We start from the raw sequence: 24,978 nt of genomic DNA, 5'->3' as shown, positions 1-24,978 counted from the left end.
CACAATCAAATTTATCCAAAAATTACACAAAGATTGTAACTTGCTGAGTTTTGTAGTATTTTAAAGGGGATTCAAAAATATGAAACCCCCAGCAGCATATTTATCAAAAATATAACGTAAATCAGCGTTTCTGTACGTGCAGAGACCGAAAGAATCCTCAACTTAATTGCTTCTCACATCTAATTGCTGTCAGGCGTCACAGAGTGGACAGAAAACCATCGGAAAACTAAGATTGATGACTCTGCATTTTACAAGCCTCAGGTAGCGTGAGGTGACGACACTTGTAATTTTGTCCAGTCGACAAAATATAACATGCTTGGAGACTGCGAAAATAGTGACTCGCTGCCTAACAAGGTAAATATCCCAGATGTAAATAAATGGTCTTGATGATATGTGGTGGGTATGTAAACTGGCCCAGATATTGCAAAATATGTTTTTTCGGTTTTTGCCCATTTTCACTTAGGAGTAACAACACAACCCAAATTTAATTTGGTGCATGGTGAAGAAAAAAATGTGTGACCACATGGAACTGTGTGGGGTGGGAACTTGTCAAGTGAGGGAACTAGCATCCAGCCATGGCTGACTAAAAGTATTTTACCACAACAAAAAAGGGTGAAATATTTGAACTGAAATCTGAACTTAACAATGATAAGAGAGAGAAGAAGCGGGAAGCTGTTAAAAAAGTTATTGCTTCAATGACAGTAGGAAAAGATGTTTCTGCTTTATTTCCTGATGTCGTTAATTGTATGCAGACTGACAATCTCGAACTGAAGAAACTAGTGTATTTATATTTGATGAACTACGCGAAGAGTCAGCCTGACATATCAATAATGGCTGTAAACACTTTTGTAAAGGGTTGTGAAGATCCAAATCCTTTAATCCCTGCCCTGGCTGTTCGAACAATGGGCTGCATTAGAGTTGACAAAATAACTGAATATCTTTGTGAGCCTTTGCGTAAGTGCCTCAAAGATGAAGATCCATATGTTAGAAAAACTGCTGCTGTGTGTGTTGCCAAACTGTATGATATCAATGCCCAGTTGGTTGAAGACCAGGGATTTCTTGATCAGCTGAAAGATCTTCTTTCTGACTCTAATCCTATGGTGGTTGCTAATGCTGTGGCTGCTCTCTCTGAAATAAATAAAGCAAGTGCAAGTGGCTCTCCACTCATTGAAATGAATGCATAAACCATAAACAAACTATTAACAGCTCTTGATGAATGTACAGAGTGGGGCCAAGTCTTCATTCTAGATTCTCTTGCCAATTACAGTCCAACGGATGATAGGGAAGCCCAAAGCATCTGTGAGCGGATCACTCCTCGTTTGGCCCATGCAAATACTGCAGTTGTCTTGTCTGCAGTGAAGGTATTAATGAAATTTATGGAGATGCTTCCATCAGATTCTGATTTTGTGTCAACACTCTCAATGAAGCTAGCTCCTCCACTTGTGACACTGCTTTCGTCGGAACCAGAGGTCCAGTATGTTGCACTTAGAAATATCAACCTCATTGTACAGAAACGTCCTGATATATTAAAACATGAAATGAAAGTGTTCTTTGTGAAGTACAATGACCCAATATATGTTAAGCTGGTATAAACTGAACATTTCTACAAAATATCCCACCACTATCAATAAATTTGGAGAAATTAAAATTTCCGTTACATCGTCTGTCAGAGACATTCTCTTTCCTTATCCATCCACATGTAATAAAGCTGCATCCTGGAACGCGATTTTTATGAAATATGTTACACAAAAGTGCTGTAGGAGTATTTTCAACATATCTAATTGAAATACGTTCATGTTCATTATGCTTCTAATTCTTTGCTTTATGTAGCTTCTCTTTATGTTTCCAAATGATATTTTACTTTGAAAATTCATGATTTTTAGTCTTTGTCTACCATTTCACACATGTGTAAGATATCAATTGAAAATAATTGGTAACTCTTTCTGATAATGCCAAATCATTACAATAATGATAACGTGCAAGGAAAAGCTTGACACATTTTTTCTTTTGTCAGATATCTTTTAATGTGATCAGACGTTGGTTTATCAAATTTCGATGGTGTATCTAAAACATTTGGGGCTTCATGAAAGAGGTTCTCGAATCTTCGCTGCAAACTCTCCATTAGTTTCTTTTAAAGGAATGGACAGAGGATAATCCGTTGTCAGACCGCAGAGTCTCTAAGATGAATCGTAATACTTTGAGTAACTGATGACAATGATTGCAAAATGGATGTTTTTTTAACCCTTAGTAACACAGTATATACCTAAAATTATAAAATGAAATTTTCCAGATAATTTTTGTCGCTTACATAGTTTCTAGTTATAAGCTCTGTTATTCTCTGTTTAAAATTGAATAGTGATTTCGGGCTTGCCTTGAAATACATTAACTTTACTTTTCTGGTCAATTGCAACGCCCGCGTTTGAAGATGAATGTTATGACGATCAGTTGATAATCGATAACCTAATATTTTTTGTAAAAGTGCTTCATCTTACCTCAGAGCCATTGAATAACACACTTTTCCCAGCGAGAAAGCTGTACCACTCCACCAACTTGAGGTAATTACGCTTCAAGGATGAAGGGAACTCTGTGTCTTTGACAACTTTCGGTTTTCTTACTGAAACACTTTCGCCATCTGAACAGTTAAATCACATACGATACGATTTCAACGGTTACCGTTAAAAACGGTAAGAGTAACAAACTAACGCTAAAGAGCTTAATTCCTAAACGAACGTGAGTAATGTATAATTTTACATGTATACAAAATAAATTCTCCGATCCTTGCTACGAATGTCACTTGCTACGTATAACTTCTCTCTCCTAACGTTTATAGCGTGGTCGAATATCATAGTTCTCGTGACCTGGCATTTTTTGTTTTTATTTTTTAATTTCTGGCTGGTTACCCTTCCTGTGGCTGCAGCCATAAGTTAAACGTAACGGTTGAAAGCTGTGTTTGTCGCCTGTCTGCGAATGTTGCAAACGCTGATCTGTATACCTTTGTTTTGCAGCTGTTTGTGAATGGTGTCTTTTATGAGCTGTAGATTAGAGATCAGCCCAGAATTCGCCCAAACGAGCTTGAAAAACGGCATAAAAGCCACACTCAGCCTTACTGGTGAACCAGACAAGTAGTCGTGAGTACAATATTTGCACTACATTCGTGTCTGGTCAACCTCTCTGCCTCGCCACCTAGCTCACAGCACGTTACTCTATACGAGCATGTCTGTAATCCTGCTAATGCTGATTTCTCATTACACTCACGTATGAGTAGTGCCAGACCACCATTTCTTTCCGATATTCTTATTCAGATTCTGTTTTTACAGTATGCTATGATTTCTTAGATCAGTGATATAAAAAAAATTATTTAGTGTCTGCCTCTATTCTTCTTAAGATGTAATCAATGCCAAAATACTATTTTAATTTGCTTTAGGGTATCAGTTAATTTGACACTTGAGTCGTCACCAATCCTGTGTTAAAAAGACCCTCAGCATTTTTAAATTTGGTAGAGATTCAAGGAAATATCAAACAAAAGAAAATCCACGATAGAATAATACTGAAAAGCCTCAAAGGATCTAGATCCTTAATATATTCATCCTGTGCTGATGCAGATTCACAAGGAAGTAATGGTTCTACGGATTTGTTTTTACATTTTACATCAAAATATATTCACTAATTCACATACTTCTCTTTCTTGTGTTCCAGTACCTATAACTCAACTGCGATAAGTACATTCCAAGATTTTTCATGCTTCCCACTATGTATGATATTAAAACATTATCTTTGAACTGGTACGTTTTGTGAGAGGTAATGTCTTGCATACTAATATGTTATTTGTTTACGTTATTTTGTACTACGCATTATTTATTAAGCGCAACACTACAATTACATCTGTGGAATTCAAAGTCAGGCTGGCTAGCAACGGATAATTCAGGCCTTAACTCAAAGGTTTTCACTACCATTATGGTGACTAATGTTTTGTCCTTCAAGCCAGATAACTATACTACATTTTCCTATCTCACTCTACTTCTGAAGGAATCCGTGTTTATGGAATACACAGACAGCTCGTATGTAACACTCAGAAGGCATCATTTTGGTACTGCATTCCGTTGAAAAAATTTGAGTTTGTCAACGTTTACGACGACAGGCAGAGCTTACCCACCAAATGTACGACACCTGACACAGCTTTCTCTCCTGAAACCACAGTAGGGGTCATTTGACACTGTCCCCTAAACAGCTGCAAACTTTTCGTGAAAAATTGACTAAAATCCACAGCATTTAACGAGGCACTTAAAAATCCGTTTTTGCTAGTAATAAATAAAAATTTACTTAAATGGGTTTTTCTCACTGAACAAATCTGTTAATGAAAGTTTGGAATAATACTCAAAGGAAGTCGTTTGGCAGTCACGGACAATAACTTGGATTCAATTTGAATTTTTGATGCAAGGACCTAAATCATCAACAACTGTTGCGGTTCTGCTATTACAGGTGCACATCTGTAACTCAAAATATTCTATTCTCTTGTATGAAAAATACCTTTCCGATTACACCTAATGGTAATTTATGACTTTCCACAGTATTCATTTTTGAAACGCTTTGGCTCCACAACAGTTTAACTGATAACAATATCCAGTCTTCAGAACCCTTGATACATTGTTTAAATGTGAGACCTGTTAGGACCGTTATATGTATTTTGGGGCGTTAGTGGGGGAGGGTTAATAAGTGCTGTTTTTGATTTTGTTGTTTCGTATTACAGGGACATGGGTGACATTTAAAAACTAAAATGAGTAAGCATATCTAAACAACAGATGGAACAGGATCTGTAGACACAATTATTTAGAATCGTTTAGTTACTGATCAAATATTCTGATTCTGTAAATTACGGGTGTAAACACACACATCAAAATATCAATTTCACATCAGATTCAGACACAACAATTTAGTCTTTGATATATAACAACATTACTGCGCCTAGTATATATGAATTTTCATTTATATCATTGTCCTACTCACCGCTGCTTGCATAGCTAAAGCTCCTGCAGTAGGTTACCTCTGCCACTGGTGTGTTGACGGCTCCTCCGTGCAGCCCCTCCGTCCACCTGCAGCGGTCCTGGGCGCTCCCGAAGTGCTTCAGCACCCACGCCGACACCATCTCGTGCTTCTCCTTCGAGTACGTCTCCTGCAACAGAAAGACACGGTTAGATTAATTCAGGATTACTTTCCCCGTCAATGAAACATATACCTATTAAAACAAAGAGTAGTCAGTATTTGTATTCCAAAGAAAACCGATTTTCCGATCTTCTGTTATTCATCACGTCTACAATTCCGTCCTGCAACAGATGAAGACACTGCAGTCAGTATAGGGTTAACGAAATGCTAGGTTCGTTTAAATAGAAACTTCTCTCTATATTGAGTGTTGAATGTTAGATCATTGTTGTAAATGGTGGCGTGAACGAAGAACGGACAGAGAATGCGAGCTACATGGGGTTGGACTCTCAAGGGTGATGGAGAGGGATAAATATATCAATCCAACGCATGAAACCCTCGTCCAGAAGCGACAGAGTCTAAATCTGCAAGCGAAAATAGTTTTGATACCTCTGACAGTATATCACTTCTACTGCAAATTCTTTGCTTGTTGTCTTTTTGATTAGGTAGTGTGAACCAAAACAACAAAAATATCCAGCAAACAACGGCTCTAAAACGCATACCTAATGAGCTATCAGTTGTTGTTCACTAGAAGAAATGTATTTCACAGTAGCAAAAGTTAACAACTGCTCATAGCTCTGCGGGTATGCACGTTAGAGTCCATATTTAATGAACCAATTTTGCTTTTTTCGATCAATTCTAGCTCTTCCCCAACGAAGGGCCTGCAGTAGGAGGGCGACTGCCAGACACACCAGAGCAATTTGGGCTTATAACTTTCAATTGAGCCGTTTCCTGACCATTACCGCTTTCGTTACGTTGACACATTTACGTTCTTCTATCAATCCTGAGACTTTGTAGTATCACCATGGATTTACACTGTAGACTGTTTCATCTTCCAGTTAAAACACTACCAATAAGTACAGTTTGTATACCGCTTGACAACAAAATTATGGACTTTGTTTGTGTTTCAACAATTCATACACTAGGATCTGCGCTTCCAAATGCTAATATATGAAGATTTCAATGAGAAACAATGTATGTTTATTTTAACGCATCTTCTTGTATCTGTAACTAATCGAAATGGTCAGTACTCACACACACTTTCATTAATGTATCTACAACGTGTGTATCAAGACGTCAGGTAAAGAGAGAAGTGCACGACAATTGCGAAATTTTATGTTCGTTACGACTCGTTCATTATCGTTTGACGACTGTTCTGTATGTATCAACGTGCAACATAGAGATATAAAGACAGGAGTGTTTCAGATTGTATCCTAGTATGTAACATCCCAGTCCTTCGTTATCTGCAGGATATCCCAACGTATAATGCAACTTCTTGTGTTCTAAAAATGTAGCATTTCTGGTTGACATATTTATAAGAACACATCAATTTGGATGTTACCAGCCAACAGCTTACGAAGTTACAATTTGACCTGTGTGTTACCCATAGGGTTTAATGTAGACAACTGGTTTCTTGGTTTCGAAAAACGTAGTGGTGATTGCAGTAGTTTACAACCAACAAAAATCCCCAAAAACAGAGGACTGAACTGGGAAACTGAAACCATTTTATTTCTGATTAGAGACGAAGATGCCCCAGCAGGAATTATCAGGTCATATTCTTAAGCATGTGTAAAAGGACAGATTCGATGATATTCCTGACGAGTGTTACAGGTAAACTGCAAATGGTGAGATGGTGAAATGTACTGAGTTACAAAAACAAGGCTATAAAAATTTTGTCTAAGGAAATGTCATATTCGGTAAAAATAAATTAAAATTTACTCCTATTCCCCAGTTGCAAACAAGTATTTACACAAGCTGACCTTAATTCCAGCCATATTCCAATCAGGAAAACGTCCCTAAATATTTCCAGATGGGCAACCATCTGATCACTATCAAGTCAGCTGCCATTTGACTGGGAAGATCTGGGCTGTGGATCCTACATCAAACTATCCACATTGCTCTCTGTAGAAAAGAATGAAATGTATAAAAGGGTAATAATATTAAATTTTCACTTTGTACCATTCCCTTAATTGCGTAGTATCATTTCTTTTATGGGTAGAGCCAAGGTTACATTGTGTCTCATGGATTATACTGCATACACAGACTGAGTTACTATTTACTGCTAGTCTTATTTAAATTAAGCTTCGCTAGGCTTGTGTTGTGATATGTACAATAAACTGAATATCACAATTTTCCTTCAGGTGAAAGGATACCAAGTATCATAACTGAGTTAACTACCAATCAAACTAATAAAACGGCTATTGGACAAGTAGTAGCATTTTACATGTCTTTACAATGGTTTAGTAAGTTTTGTACATGTTTCTTTCAATACATACCAGGATTTTGTTGGCAGGGCTCTGTTCCTTAGCCTGACTGCCAGGTGTCGGCGCTCCTTCAGGATGAACTCTGAAATTAATGAAATATTTTTTGTTTTATTTATTCATAGATTTAACATACTTTTTAGAAAAATTATTCAAACCAGAAATTACACATGTTGCTGCCATGCAAAACTGTTATACAACTATGTTTACTTTAATTTGATTAAAACATATACATGATTATCTCACTTAAATAACCCTAACTCATTGATACTTGAGTAACTTGAACTTGATTGAGCTATTTCTCTACAATCAGAATTCTGAATAATGAGAAGTAGTACTACAGTCGCTGCACACAGCTTAAGTACATAAATTTGGATAAGCCCAAACACCCCTTCCCCAATCTCTCCAATCGTAGAGGTCACTGTGTGGGGCAGTAATTACAGCATATTCACGAATTCAGCTGCGCTACACGGCAAGTTCCACGCTGAAGAATTCTGTACACATGGCACGTCAGGCCTGACTCACCTGCTGGTCCTCCTGGACCTGCGGCCTCGTGGCAGCCTAATGCAGAGGCAGCAGGCCAGCAGCCGCCGCAGCAGGCCGCGGCTGGTCTCGGCCTCCCTCACCACGCTCTCCCCCTCCTCTTCACCACCCTCTGCCTCAACCACATCCCGGTGCTGCTGCGGCGTCTGCTGTCGGGCTGCTTCGTCTCCACCTCGCCTCTCTTGCACCTTACCTGCTGCCACGTTTGGTATTACATATGTGAGCGCGGGTCTCGGGGACGGCTCAGACTGCACATCATGGCGGTAGCAGTGGCCTGTAAAATAAAAGTCTAAACAACATCTACCTGCAAAAGCTCACAGTCATCGACGACTACAGACTAAAAATGTGTCACCATTGCAGTATGTACATAGACATCTATAATTCTTAATCTTATTGCCGTTGCATGCCTGAAAAGGTGAATACATCTTCTTGTACCTACTGCTATCCAGCGTTGTTCACACAGTTGGTGGACAAATGATAATGAAGTTGTTACCATCTGTAAACGGAAATTTATTTGACATGATCAAAATAATTATGGAGTAATCCAGTGACCATCTCAGAGGACTGTGTACTGCCCATTAGCAGTACAGTATTTAGTGTAAATATGACAGACACTACTGTGGTTCTAAAATGGAGAGTTATAAAGATCTCCTCAGCGTTTTCTCTCACTCTGTTACTACCACATGGATCTAGTTGAAAGTTCCATCAGGAAGGAGTACACTCACTGACAGACGCAATTCGTTGACTTTGTGCTAGGTACTCAGCTATCAGGCTAATGAAGAGAACATGACTCGTCTCCACAGAACACAAAAAGGTACTCACGGTATTTGTACAAGACCTCCACGTCTTGCTCCCGTACAGGCCGTAGAGGTGGAACGGCCCTACACTCCGCATCAGCGCTCATCACCTGTAACAGAGATACAGACTGCAATGAGTAATGGGTATTACGCTAAATTGCAAGACACGGAATTTTATGAATAGCAGTAAATGTTTGCAAGACACTCAGCATATCTTTTGATCGATATTCAATTCAGTAATTACTCCAATTAAGTGATATTAGGACAAAACGACATGTAATGTTGTTAATGTAAAAAAAGTAAGAACGCCAGCTTGCGTAAATGTACTAAGTAATTATTTTTGCTACAGTTCGTAGATCATAACGATAGCATCCGTGTAGGGCATGGCGGAGGAATGGACCTACATTCGGCAGTAGTACATAGGACCTGGAACAGAGATACAGAATGCAATAAGTGTGGGGTATTATGCTACACCAAAAGCGACGGTATTTTCTCAATAGTAGTCAACGTATTGTAAGACTTACATCAAAATTTTTGTCAATGTTCATTTCAATAATTATTATAAAAAAGTATTTCATCTCGTTCCATCATTAATAAGAACAAGATAAAGCGTGCTTGCACCGATGTGCTAAGAAAAACTTTTAACATTATTCTGTAAATTACGTATAAAGCATTTCGAATGAATGATTATTAGTGATATATCTAGTTATGTACCTACCTCCTATCAGTTTACTAAATAATAACACGGAAATGATTTTCTGAAGTGACGCTATATATTTTTATTTCTGTGCCAGCAGAGCTGCAAATTATGTATATGTGTCCAAGGTACATAAAGAAGCGCAGCAGGACGACAAAACTATGCGAAGAGTCACGTGTAAATTGCGGTCGAGTACTTAAATGCGGTTTGCAAAGCCAAAAGTGTAGTAGGAGGCTTCTCTTTACTCGAACTATTGTACGGACAAGAATTACAAAAAAAAAAAAAAATCGAACGTATGAATTAAATTCTTCTGCTTTTCTAACCGTGTTGTTTTGTAACATTACCATACAACGCAATTGAAGACAGAGAATTTTTTTACTGAATGTGATATGCAGATGAAGAGGTCGATACACAGGGAGAAGCTCAGTCGCCGTGCTGGTCTTTCGCTGTGTTACAAGTTAAATGGCTAGAACAAAAATAATATGAAATAACGTGTCATACGCTGTTATTTGCAATAATCGACATTTCTTGTCACTTTCGTTGAACTTTCTTGCGCTTAAAGCTACAAAACTATTTCAAAATTCAAACGAATTCAACGTTTCCAATCGAGATTTATTTATCAGCACCATTTTGTAAGGTGCGTGACAAAGTTTGCGAGTTTCTTTCCCATGCTACCTGAAAAGAAATTTTCTTTTCAATAAACCAAATTGCAATGGACAGTGTGTTGATAGGATGATCTATGATGAACATCAACAAAAGCAAAACGAAGGTAATGGAATGTAGTCAAATTACATCAGGTGATGGTGACGGAATTAGATTAAGAAATGAGACACTTAAAGTAGTAGATGAGTTGTGCTATTTGGGGAGTAAAATAAAAGATAATATTCGATGTAGAGAGGATATAAAATGTAGACTGGCAATGACAAGGAATGTGTTTCTGAAGATGAGAAATTCGTTAACAACGGGTATAAGTTTAAGTGACAGGAAGTCTGTTATCAAAGTATTTGCATGGAGTGTAGCCATGGATGGAAGTGAAACATGCACGATAAACCGTTTAGCCAGGAAGAGAATAGAAGCTTTTGAAATGTGATGCTACAGAAGAATGCTGAAGATTAGAAGGGTGAATCACCTAACTATTGAGGAGATATTGAATATAGTTTGGGAGAAGAGAAATTTGTCGCACAACTTGACCAGAAGAAGGGATCGTTTGGTCGGACAAATTCTGAGGCACCAAGGAAGCACCAATTTCATACAGGAGAGAAGCATGAGGAGTAAAAATCGTAGAGGAAGACCAAAACATGAGTACAAATAGCACATTCAGAAGAATGTAGGTTGCAGTGGTTACTTCGAGATGAAGAGACTTGCACAGGATAGGGTAGCATGGAGAGCTGCATCAAAACAGTTTTAGGACGGAAGACCACATCAACTACAATAAACAAACATTTTAACTACTTAGCTTAGCATTCCGTCAAACAATTTAATATTTACAATACACCATACAGAGAATCACTATCTGCTTCCAACAATTCGTTGTTCGCTGTCTAGCTGAATATAGAAGTTGCATGCTGATGGAAATGTAATCACCTTTTACAAAGATATGTGGAAACTTTGTATCAAACTATGGCTGTTGTCAATATCAAGTCGACGTTAAGAATCGTATTATGTAGAAATTGATAGTGAGAAAAAGAGACACTTAAGTTGAATGTCACTCCGCACATAAATATGAATCATTATTCGAGTCACGATAATACACCCAAACCCATCATTTGCTGGCAAGAAAAGAAGACACAGATCCCGGTAAGGCGGCGGAACTTGAGAGCGATTTCGTCGAGGCACAATAAATTATCAATGTTGGCTCGGAAGACCTTTAGAGTTACTGTCTTTTTAGTTCGGTTAACTCAATAGTAAATACGAAATTGTTGAATGACGGTCAGGGAGAAGGCGAACTCGCACTACCTCCCATACACACTTTCAATCCAGACACACAACATTGATTCTGAACACAAGAAGAGAGGCTTAGTGTAGCAAGCGCGCTTTAGCAACATTGTGTTGGTTTTGTAATAAATAATATTGCAGCCTAAAACGGCGAATGTCGTTAAGTCTATAGCAACCCGAATTGAGTTTTATTGTGTGCGAAACGACGCGAACCTTTATAGTTCCGTTACTTCCAACACACGTAATTACTGAAGCTACGCACTTGATGTACTACAGCATGGGTCGTGTTCTTTACCTTTCTATCCCTACGCAAGTGCAGATATTACTCCTGCTACTTCACGTCTGGAACAGCAGCTGGAACACTGCTGGTTCGCTCAGCCCATGTGAAGCAATGGATGAGAGGTGTTTCAGCAGCTACATACTTAGCGATCGTCACATGTAATCAACTGATTTATGTTCGTGTTCGCAACTGCGAATAAATCCCATATAATAATATTTCTGTTTTCAAATAAAAGTCATATTGTATTATAGCGATGTTAGGAAAGGCTAGGCGTCTTTATAAGAACGCAAGCATTATGGCTTATTGATGGCTCTTTTCACAACTATTGGATAGCAGTTACGAGAGGTGTATTACTCCGATATACTTCACACTCGACTGCTACCTAAATTCATGATTCTTCGTGGTAGGTGAAGTAGAACTGCAGCGATAAAACTTCGGAGGTTTGACAGGTACATTTTTTCATCATTTTTCTATTAGTGACTCACGGGCTCTGGTTGTTTTCTCCGAGCAATTGCATTTCGTTTGGTTTCCTATTCCCGTTTCTGTTAGTATCTGTATTGTACGGAAATTCTATGCGCAACATTGCAAGTGTCCACTGCATGTGCTGTGTGTCTCGTTTGCAAACAAGTTTGTACCATTTATCTATCGTACTTTCTGTTGATAATAACAAGCCCGCTAGACTCTTCGTCCTCAATGTTGTATTCAGTAGGGTTCATTAAGTTTCTGCCTGGGTTTAGATTCACGACCGTGTCACAGTGACAGACAGCATTGCGCATAAGTTTACTGACGAAGAACAGGCCGACTTTCCTCGCGTGTCTGGGCTGACTGCGTGCGGTGGCAGACTGCCACGACTTCGTGCTGTCTGTTCCCGCAGCCACAGAAAAACACGTCACTCTCCTCTAGCACTGTCCGAGGGTTTTTGCGCTACGCTGTTTTGTTTCGAATCGTTTGTTGATTGCGTATCACAGGGTGTTTTACTGTTGTGAAGATCCTTTCAAAGAAATATACGTAAATGTGGTAAAAAGTTGAATAAATCATCATTACATTATTATTCTATAACGAGGGGTTGGTGACCACGAAACCTTTATACTGAAATACTCATAAACGGCCCACAAGTACTTCATGAGTTCGGGTTCGCCCTGAATTTTGGGCCTCATGCCCTGACTGCTTTACCTTGTACAGAGATAATACAAAGCACTGCTGACAAGAAAGTAAAATATATTCACAATGTCTCGTTAGGCAGCATCACCCGTACAAAGATTTGTTTGTAATTTTGTGAGTTACCTTAGTTCATGTTGTTGAGTACAAGTCATCGCTCCACAGGTTGACTGAAACCTTAACTGTCATTATTACACACGCGATGAAAGATACTAAAATTGATACTGTGTAATGCGAAACTAATAGCCGGTAATGCGATAAACACGTTGACATCACTGTAAACGCAGTTGGTGATTTGTGAATCTACCTTACGTATTCGCTTACTACCCCCAAACTAGTTTCCGAGGTAACGTGAATCATTCCACGTTACTACTTTATTAAATCGTCGAGGTTTCCTTAGCAGCATCAACATTTCTTGAAGGTGGACACAGCCGTTTAGGGGCATGGGACAAAGGTGTCTGCTAGAATGATTAGTGTTTCACCGCTACATATATTTACGATCGAAACCGCTAAATAAATATATAAATTTAGCGACGCAGACGGTGTTTTCCATCATGATACAGCGGTTACGGTTATCCTACGACATTAGGCTATGATTTGTATAATGCAAAATAATTGTCACGGAATCGTGGAACTACAAGTAACATTAGACACCCGAAATGCACGGAAACAATACCAAAAATTTATTGATGGCATGAAATTCGCTAACGACGATGAAGCTACAGTGAGGAAGACTGCTTCCTAGGCCAATCTGCAACAAATCTGCAACATATTTGCATAGATGTAAGGGAGATAACAATGGTGGGAACTCTTCTGGGCAAGAGCAGAAAGCAGGAGAAGACGTACATACGCAGATACTCGCCTTGCGAATTTTAGATGAAAATATTAGCTCTGTCCGAGGTAAAAGAGGATAGGGTTAAGATGGTTATGAGTTTCAACTGAACATATACTTTCATGCCTATTACATCTAAATACGCGGTATTGCAGATAATTACTCATTAATTTTCACGTATATGAAACAAAAAGACAAAAATTCCCATTATCATCACAAGTAATACACAACTGTTACAAACACAGAATGAAATGCATCTTATGTGATGATTTGTTCCTTGTACATAAAACAGCTGTTTTATAAAGAATTTTGACTTATTTTCATAGTCTACATCATTGGCGCCGTAACTCTTAAGAAAGTTAATTCACGCAAAGTAGACAACGCCCAGTTCATGTTGAACAGATACTGACAGGAAAAACGAAAATCCGAAAACAAAAGAGGTTACACATAATTTTCTGTTATTTCTTAAAGGTGAATAGGACTATGTTCCGCCACCTAAGATTATATAACGAAAATAATGGCATTCCGAACAAAATATCCAGCAAGAAAAAAATCTTTTGTAGATAATTCATTTTTAGAAGAAGTGTTTCAAATCTGTAACTTAGATAACGACGTTGAAAACGATATTGAAAATAAAATGTATACTCGAACTGTCTTTCGAACCAGTAACAAAAAATTGACTCCTAAGGTGCAAAAAGAAACGAGTACTAAATTTTATAAACTGATGGTGGTTACTTCGTTAGACCTGCCAGGTTAGGTGAGGGCGTTAATGCGCTGCTTCCTGGACTCGGGTAGGCTGGCCGGCCCTGGATCGAATCCCCCCTGGCAGATTACTGAAGAGGGCAGGTGTGGGGGCCAGACTGGATATGGTTTTTAGGCGGTTTTCCACATCCCACTAGGTGGATAACGGGCTCGTCCCCATGTTACGCCTCAGATACACTACTCGAAGACATTTGAAAACATTCGCACTATTTCCTGGTTTACACGAGACACATACAGGTGGGGTACACTAATTCTATCCTGGGAGGTATGAGGTCTGAGAGGAATGGCATCTGGCCACCCTCTGACACTAACATCGCCAAATATTTTGTAACAAACCTGACACCGAGCTGAAATTGGACAAAGGCCCAAAGGAAATTAATAATGATGGTTGATTGTGATTACTTTGTTACACTATGTGAATGAAACTTTGGAGACCACAAAAATAAAGAACAGAGACGTGATTGGAAATGAAAGAACAGAAATTAAATATTTTGAACATGAATATCAAATGAATCAAGAAAAATCGACTCAAAACCTCATGAGAATTCGAGATTCCACAGATAACCATGAAATACAATTCGAATGGGAAAAGAGTTAATGGAGGAATTCAGAAAAGACTGAAATGATTCTGTTTGTTAAGTCTGGAACGGCCAAGAGCCTAATTCTTCAAAGGAAGATGATGATGTGGTGTGTATCCATTGGCGTAACGCATTTTTGTTTAATCGTTATTGGGTAGAGGGGATGGTGAGATCGCATTCCTGACTATGGTTAAAAGTTAATGTTAAGTTTGTGCTCGTGTGTACCCAACCAATTACGTTCAGACTTGATCGGATGGCCCATTTTTGGATGTACCATCTTCTTTACTGTCTATCAAACTGAGGTTAAGAAATAGTTTTCGTGTTTCATTTACTCCTTACTCATACTTGTTGCGAAAATTGTAACATTACTGATGTTAGGCAAATGACATTACAACCAGTGTCTGCTGATACAAACATGAACAACGATTACAAGTTAACTACATATGCAACGCTAGTTTGACATGTGAGATGCACAAGAAAAGGTAAAGGTGCACTTACCATGTCTACGGGCTTGGTAGGAAGTGAACACGGCGAATAATTAATCGGATATGGATAAAGAACAACACTGCTTCTTTGTAGCCTCCTGTACTTAATAATCGAAGTAGATGGATATTTTCTTCCACTCGGAGCAATTTTTAGCCACAGTTTAGGAAATGGACTTAAAATCGGAAAAAACCGAAGTGATTGATTTTCAATTGCTATCGTGTACTGTCACCGGACTGGCTACGACGAACGGCAACGAATTACCAACAGGAACGTAGTACGGATGAGTTGCACGCGCTGTAAGTTCACGCCAGTTCAACAAATTATTACTGAAACGCAAAATGGATACAAAATGGAAGCTACAGTGATTAAATCCTTGCACTTCGAAATGTGTATCAACGATAAGGGAACTTTGATAGTTATACATAACGTCTTTTACATTTCGTCTATTTACGAACAGCATAGCACACAAAACTACGCAAATCGACCCTCATTTGAAGCAAAGAAATAACGACTACACTGTATTTCAGTATCTTTGTCTCTCCTAATCAGTAATATCGTTGGATGTAACTTCCAAAGTCGCTGAGTCCGTTAAAGGCGTTTTATGAAAGTCGAGCATTGCACACTGCATCCGAATTCTGTAGCTTCTAATCTGTGCTCTTTCCACTGCTACTTATCTTACCTGAAACCGTGTGCAACACATCACTTACCTTTCCGTACTCGTGCCACGGCACGTAGTACGGCTTCCTCTTCGCCTCGGGCACAGCGACAGGAACACTTCCGACGCGCTCCGACATCTTGAAGTCAATGAAGGGACGCGTTTCCGCGGAAATGACATTAGCAATCGTCAACTGTCATTCATTGTTGCGTGTGTCGTATCTTTTGCAAAATCGATGTTATTCTTTTTGGAGGATTGAAGTCGAGCGGTCAAACGTACTGCATGCCCAAGAATAGCGCCTGTAATCAATTCAGAGTGTTAAACCGGAGTGGAGATTCTAGTACGTAACATGCGAAACCCGCATACTCCCACGCAGGAAGTATTTAAGACTTATTTTACACTGTTTGTCTCAGTTGTTCATGGGAATAACTAACCTCACTCGTTGGCAAAATGTGAGCTTCGTCCTTAATTGACATCTAACTAAAATATGTGTGTCAAAAACTGAATTTAACTTTGCCGTAAATAGGGTCGATCTGAAATTGTTACCACCCTCTGAGAAATTATTAGTTGTCTTCTAGGCGACGCGTCAAACAGCAGGTAATATTTAATAGAATCGTATATGTAAATGGCTTTGTATTCCATCTTTACATTTAATGAAGATAGTTTCTGGATAATTGAAGCTGTTCATTGGAAAAATCATTTTTTTTTGGTGTGTGATAACCACGTGTTTCATATCACTTATTTGATGTTTTCGGTTTGAGAATGCTATATGTCTACATCACCACCTAGAAAGATACGTCACGGCTTAGGAATAGTTTGAGGTAAAGCCACAAGACTTCGTTTTTGAAATGACTTTTACTGAAAAGATTATATGACCAGAAACAGGTCGTAAATAAATTATATGTATAATGCAAGTTCTGAGTAAAAAGTAGCAATAATTCCGTTTTATCTTTCACACTGGAAACGTACCGTACTCTAAAATTCTTACTAATCATTCTACAAACGACGACGTAGAAGTGAAGATAGTTTTAAGTACAGCTATTCCCGTTAGAATTTACAAATCGGAAATATTAAGGTGAATGGTTGTAACACACAACAGAACGGTTAAGCGTGGCTGTGTTGTTAAAGTAAACACAGGTTTTTTGACTATACAAAGGCAAATCACTGTTGTTGCCAGGCAAAACACCAAGTGCAAAATTTTCATAACAAATTGTGCAGTCGCCTTGCATCAGAAGAAGTGGAAATTCGAATGAAACGGTAATTTTTTATGATTGGTGTTTAATGCCGCACCACACGCGTAAAAGTTTTTAGAGTACTGCATGTGTCGAGTTACGGAAAATTTGTCTTGTGTAAGTAGTAACCTTCCCACAAGTTTCGTACCAGATTAGAATGCAGGGAAGTGTTGGTAAATGCACGGCACCACTCCTTGTTGATGCGACTCACTTAAATTACTGGTGAACTATAGCTGTGATAACATTGTCGGCCAGTCAGTCACCTTCTCTTACTGAGTGCGCAACCTGTGCATTTGTCCGCATGAGTAGCGGTTTTCATACACAACCTAGATATGTCGTACATTCTACCAATTCACGTCTTTCACATATTTATTGTTAGATCTATGGTGATTATGCAACTCTGGGTAAGGAAAATACACTGGAGTGACTCTGATTATTTTTCATTCTGATGCCAATTCCCTACTGAACGCTGAAGCCGTTCAGGATATCTTTTTATATGAATTCTCTAGGAACGTCAACATTTACATTGAAGGTATCGCTAAGTGTTTTGTGTTGTTATCTTCGCCAGTTGCCCAATTGACTGAATCACTATGCTCTGTAAGAGCAATTCTATGGCAAAAATAAAAATGAAACAAGAAAATAAGAATGACCATGAGGCACAGCGTTTCATAACGCCCCATATTAAGTAAGACACGGCAGCGAGCAGCGGCAGCGAGTCATGGTCATCGTTGCGGCTGTGGTCGAAAGGCATCAGCTTCTTATGGACTATGAAATTATCTGCTAATTAAAACATAATTCAAACAAAACTGTTGTTTTTATGCTTATTACGAATGTCATTAATTATTGCTAATTTGTTTAATAATTTGAAACCACTCAGTCTTCAAGATCCGGGCAATCATAGAGGGTGGGATAATTGGTAGTTTGGAGCTCCAACGTTATGAGCGTTATGTGGCCCCGTAGGAATATGGGGGAAAAATCCAATGTGCTCTCCGTGTGCATACCGGGTGGAGTCGTTCCAGGTGTGGGAAAGGTCCTCCCGGATGCCATGAAGAGCACAGGGCGCAGCCAACTGCAGGTGGTTGCTTACGTCGGTACCAATGATGTGCGTCACTTTGGGTCAGAAGAGATTCTCTCTGGTTTCGAGCGGCTAACAGAAGTGGTAAAGGCTTCTAGTCTTGCTTGCAAGTTGAAAGCGGCGCTGACCATTTGCAACATAGTCGACAGGAGCGATTGCGGACCTGTGGTACAGAGCCGAGTGAAGGGCCTGAGTCAGAGGCTCAGATGGTTCTGCTACCGTGTATTCAGCAGATTCCTCGACTTGCACCAAAGGTTGGTCGAGTTTCGGGTTCAGCGAATAGGTCAGGTGTCCACTATATAGCAAAGGGTTGTGGAAACACACTTGACCTGTTAAAAACAAATAATTCTGAGTTAATAACGAGCATCAAACCCGATACATGGATTAGTGAACACAGAGTTGCCTTTGCGAAACTTAGTATTGTAATCCCCTAATTCTCCACAAATAAGCGAAAATATACCTATGTAAAAAAGCAGATAATAATTCACTTGACGCCTTCCGGAGAGACAATCTCCACTCATTCCAAAACAATAGTGTAAGTGTAGACTACATGTGGCGTAAATTCAAAGAAATTGTATCGGTGGCAATTGAGAGATTTATACCAAATAAATTAACAAACGACGGAGCTGATCCTCCTGTGTACACAAAACGGGTTAGAACACTATTGCAGAAACAAACATGACAAATTTAAACGGACGCAAAATCCCAAAGATAGGCGATCTTTTACAGAAGCTCGAAGTTTAGGGCAAACTTCGATGCGAGATTCGAACAATAGAGAAAAGTGAATTTGGTGCGATAAACCCTCCACCAGGCACATAAATGTGATTTGCAGAGTATCCAGATGTAGATAGTGCCACCAATGCAGAGTTATTAAACACGGTTTTCCGAAACTCCTTCACCAATGAAGACGAAGTAAATATTCCTGAATGCCAATTAGGAACAACTACCAAGATGAGAAACATAGAAGCAGATAATCTCGGTGTAGCAAAGCAGCTTAAATCACTTAATAAAGGCCAGGCCTCCAGTCCGGATCGTATACCAGTCATGCTCCTCCCCGAGTATGCTAATAAAATAGCTCCATATTTAGCAATTATATACAGCCACTCGCTCACACACAGATCCGCACCTAAGTAATGGAAAATTGCTCAAGTCACACCAATACCCAAGAAGGGAAATAGGAGTAATCCGCTGAATTACGGGCCCATATCACTAACGTCGATTTGCAGTATTGTTTTGGAACATATACTGTGTACGACCATTATGAATTACCTCGAAGATAGGCGATCTTTTACAGATCGTTTCGATTTATTCACGCGTAGTCATCACTGATTCGGAAAAGATCATTCTTGTGAAACAAAATTAGCTCTTTATACCCATGAAGTATTGAGTGCTATCGACAGGAGCTTACTGCACAGCTGTGTGATACCTGGCCAACCATCCTTGCCGTACATCAGTATGATAATAGTTGTTCATTATAATAACCAAGCTCTCTGGAAATATCACCAACTTCTATGACCTTTAACTGGAATCTGGAACATACTTACCAATCTCTTGCTTTCTTGTAGTGGTAGCCCATTAACTTATAGAGAACAAGAACTGTTAGCAAATATGATAATATCCAGTAAAAATATGAACGTCTGATAGATGTATCGATAGAGGAACGAATTAGTTAGAGTTACTCTGTTTGTACCACGGGTCCAAACTAAGCAGACACACAGCACAGTGACTACATCAGTCAAATGCCATTACGGCTGCCCCGTCAGCCGCCATCCTAACGCCAGCCGATTTATACCAATAGTAGTCAGGGCATACAAGAACGTAGTACACACTTCTTTAAACAGATGGTGCATAGTCGCAGAGTTATACCCATGAGCTGTGGGACGCTGTCTAGATGGTCTGCCCCTCCCATTTGTGGGCAGATCTCAGATGACGTGAAAGCACCATAAGATATTCAGTAAACAAATGGTGTGATGCACCATTGGCAGCTATAAAAATAACTGCTAGTATCAGAGGAGTGGGTATTACAATAACTGTTACTTCGTGGTAACCAGTTATTTTGAAACGTCCCCTTTGAACAATTCTACATGACTGTCCTTAAACTGATACACAATATTTTTTTTTAGCGCAACGCAATCTGACTTTCAAAAATCCCTACAAAAGAATGGCCCTGACTAACATTAAACTATACCTTTCACAAATCACTTACCTCACAAAAATCTTCGCTGCTCAAGCTACTGCAATACAGCGAGCGCCACTACTGCCAGCTAAATAAAAGATTCAAACTATGGAAGGCACTAACTACTGATAGGGATAGTTAGCAAATGAAAGATATTAGTAGAGAACAAACAATGTATTTACCTTGATATCATCATATATAAATATAGCAGTTCATGACAAATTACAAATCTCCGCCATCTCTCTCCCCACATCCACCACTGCTGGCGGCTCACCTCCAACTGCGCAACGCTACGCGCTGTTCACAGCCAGCTGCCTAACGCTACAATGGCGAGTATTACAACAATGTAAAGCAGCCACAGACTGCACACAGCACTGCAAGTGATTTTCATACAGAGGTGGCGTTACCAATAAAAAACCTAAACAGCCTACTTACATAGCCCCCATGCTCCCCACAAAAAATTTTTACAAATGGTGTTGGGCACTGGCCAATACAGATTTGACAAAAATTTTTCACAATTACAGTAACAAAGATATAAAATGCACACACTTATTGATACAATGTTGGCCAAAAGCTAAAATTTTCTCACAGTCCATAAAGATAGTCCTGATCATTCATCATAATAGTAATTACAGTTTCTCATTAGTAAAAGAAATTGCACACAGAAGTAGTGGATTTCCATACAGTCTTGAAGAAGTAGTGTTGTCTTTCCAACGGAAAGACAGTGCTGACTCTTGACATGCTGACAGGTAATGGGCCACAATGGAACAAACCCACAGCAGAGTCATTCGAAGTTTTGAAGAATATTGGTAATCACAGAGCAGACCCACTGTAGTCTTGGTAGAGATTACGGTATTGGTGGGCCACCAGAGGTGCAAACCCAGTGCAGTCCTTGTAGAAATAATGATATTGATGGATCATCAAAGATGTAGACCCACTGTAGTCCTTGTAGAGGTAATGGTACTGGTGGGTCATCAAAGATGCAGACCCACTGTAGTCCTTGTAGAGATAGCCAGCAGCCATCTGTTGTGACTGTGCAGGTGCACAATCACCATTGAAGAGTCTTGCGGATAATATAGCAAGTCCATAACCACCACTTGTGCACTCACAAAGTTTTTGGAATTGTCCTTAGAACCAGCAATGCTGTTATCCAGTCCCTTGCTGAATTATCAACACACGTGCAAACACTAACAGTCCCTACTTCTCACATATTGTCCATATACTATGACCAACAGAAATATGTGCAGAGAAATGAATGCTTACAAGTTACTTAATTTGATGAACTGGTGTCAATTGCAATTTTATAACATAAGAATACGATTACAAAGGTACAAAATACCTCATTAAAGAACATAACAATACAGATAACATTTGTAGTAACACAGGCTTTACAAAAGAATAGAAATAAACATATACATCAGTGTTACAGGAATTATTACATAAGTTCATACATTAAAGATCAGAATAACTTTCGAAACATCAATTTCACACATAAGCATTAAAATAGAACAGAATTAATAACGTCTAACATCTTTACAAAGTAAATAACATATTATTAATGCCAATTATATTTGAGGATAACAGTATTCCTCATCATAGTGAATGTAGCTTAATATTAAAAGAAGAAAAAATTCTATGAAACTACACAGAGACAGGAAGAAAACAACTACACAAGGGTACACAAACACATAGTGGGATAACACAAAAGGAAAGGACAGGGTTTGTTTCATTGCAGTATTTTGCAAACAAAACTTTCTTTGCTTCTTGGAGATCTCCCTTCATTCATCATTATTCCCAAAAGTCCTATCTATACCTGCTTTCTGTACTTTTCTCGTGGCAGCGTCGCCATATGAAACGTCCCCTTTGAACAATTCTACATGACTGTCCTTAAACTGATACACAATATTTTTTTTTAACGCAACGCAATCTGGCTTTCAAAAATCCCTACAAAAGAATGGCCCTGACTAACATTAAACTATACCTTTCACAAATCACTTACCTCACAAAAATCTTCGCTGCTCAAGCTACTGCAATACAGCGAGCGCCACTACTGCCAGCTAAATAAAAGATTCAAACTATGGAAGGCACTAACTACTGATAGGGGTAGTTAGCAAATGAAAGATATTAGCAGAGAACAAACAATGTATTTACCTTGATATCATCATATATAAATATAGCAGTTCATGAAAAATTACAAATCTCCGCCATCTCTCTCCCCACATCCACCACTGCTGGCGGCTCACCTCCAACTGCGCAACGTTACGCGCTGTTCACAGCCAGCTGCCTAACGCTACAATGGCGAGTATTACAACAATGCAAAGCAGCCACAGACTGCACACAGCACAGCCAGTGATTTTCATACAGAGGTGACGTTACCAATAAAAAACCTAAACACCCTACTTACAATTTCTATCAGTTAATTTACTTTTTGCCACTACTATAAGTGAGTCACACAATTGAGCGGTGGTGTTGTTGTACGTATGTACAATTTCTTAACAAATTGTCCTATCTATATCACAAATATGGCAGGCAAATGAATGTGTTAGCTACACAGAAAACAACAATGAGGCTGTGTGCCACATTTAGTAATAAAATTCCAAATGAAATGCTTAACTACATAGTCATTTCTGGTGAGAAAAACTTGCTGAGCATAGGACTTTGAGGGAAAATTTTTAAGCTTATTTTTCCATGTATTTTTGTAGGTGTTCGTTAACTGAATTAGCTGCAGATCTCTCTTGTTAATTTTCCCCGGCTTCACAAATGTATGTTCATAATTTTTACCCAGACTGCATCTAATGTGCTCACTTACCACTATCACATCAATCACACAAGCTTTTCTTAGAACAGACGAAATGAAAGATACAAAAAGCAAGTGAACCAGGGAAGGCAAGAGGAGATTTGGGAAAGGTTACTTTTTCACTATACACAAGTTTACAGATATAAAAGCAACATGAAATACATAGATGACTGGAGTCATGTGGTACACTCAGATGTTCTCCATCTGCAATGATTGCACCTTGACCAATGACATGTGTTTAGATGTAGCAAGTACTGGTTACTAAAGTTGTTTTTGTTGCATTTTAAAAAGCATACATGTCAGAGAGGAAGCATGTTAAATAAAGAATGATTAAAAAAGAAGAGTTATGATAGACACAGATTATAGAGAATGCTGGGCTTCATTTACAATGATGAAGGAAAGGGAAAGTATAAATTATACATATACAGGTACGTATTTATAAGGAGTACAAGGTAACATTATGAGCATATCAGCTTGGCTTCACAGTTAGTATTTTTAAATGTATAGAACACATTGGTGTATAATTTATGTTAGGATAACTTTTATGTGTTGTGCAATTTTTGTCAGCATGCAAACCTTACGGCACATGAAGCTATTGTGGGAAATAAATATGAAACGTGATGGTTAGATACATTAGGAGGATACCATCCAAGAAAATGGAGCCTCAGTTTGCATTCCGGAAATTCAATTTTTTTACTGATCATTCTCTGTTTGATTGATCTAGATGAACAACTAGAATTAATATGCTGTTCCCCAGAACTAAAATACCGATATTGGTTTTAATCGGTCGGTTTTTTCCATCCCTACTAAGGGGTAGTAATGATGATGCAGTACCAAAACATACTTTAACTTTGAGAATTCATGACAGAAAGAGTCTTCATTACCTTAATGCAACGGACTTTTTCTCATGTTGGTGATTTTTATCCATTAGCCAGTCTGTACCACAACATATTAGTGTGCTGTTACCTGCTACAATATTTCTGTTCTCACATCGAGAAAGTCCTGACACTATCTGCCATTGCACTGCGTATCGATCAGCACAATCTTCCCAAATAAACCATTTGACAGCGAGGAGCGGCTGTCCAAGCCTCCGCAACTGTGTATTGTTCAGCTCTAGCAAGCTGGTTAGCAACACACATTCATGTTAGAGTCGAGTTTCCAAATAAATGACCAGCATCAATCACAGCACCCGTGCACCATGAACGTTAAAAGCACCACAGAGTGTATATTCCACCCATCTTTTTGCCATGTGACCGATACAATGGGAAAATGAATCCCACGTCATCGTTGAGCAAGGTGATGTTACACCCAGTGTACCTATCTCCCCAGTCTTTATCATATTCGAGCAGACTGGAAGGTGACCCTCAGCTGTCCATTGCACTGACGGAATCTACCCAGTGCGTCAAACTCACGCTGTGAGTGACAACAAGGGTGTGATGCAACGAGCTGATCATTGTCATGCATTTTGTCCTATTTCTTTGCTGTCACATGTCTTACCAGTTAATTGTTGATCTGGCA

At 38.9% G+C, this 24,978-nt stretch overlaps 1 pseudogene; it reads left to right on the top strand.

Moving 5' to 3' along the window:
• Positions 1 to 575: 575 nt before the first annotated feature.
• Positions 576 to 1,592, top strand: LOC124798118 (annotated as a pseudogene).
• Positions 1,593 to 24,978: the final 23,386 nt, after the last annotated feature.

Source organism: Schistocerca piceifrons, chromosome 5 (assembly GCF_021461385.2).
Source record: "Schistocerca piceifrons isolate TAMUIC-IGC-003096 chromosome 5, iqSchPice1.1, whole genome shotgun sequence".
NCBI classification, from domain to species: domain Eukaryota; kingdom Metazoa; phylum Arthropoda; class Insecta; order Orthoptera; family Acrididae; genus Schistocerca; species Schistocerca piceifrons.
This window is presented reverse-complemented; position numbering and strand designations above follow the sequence as displayed.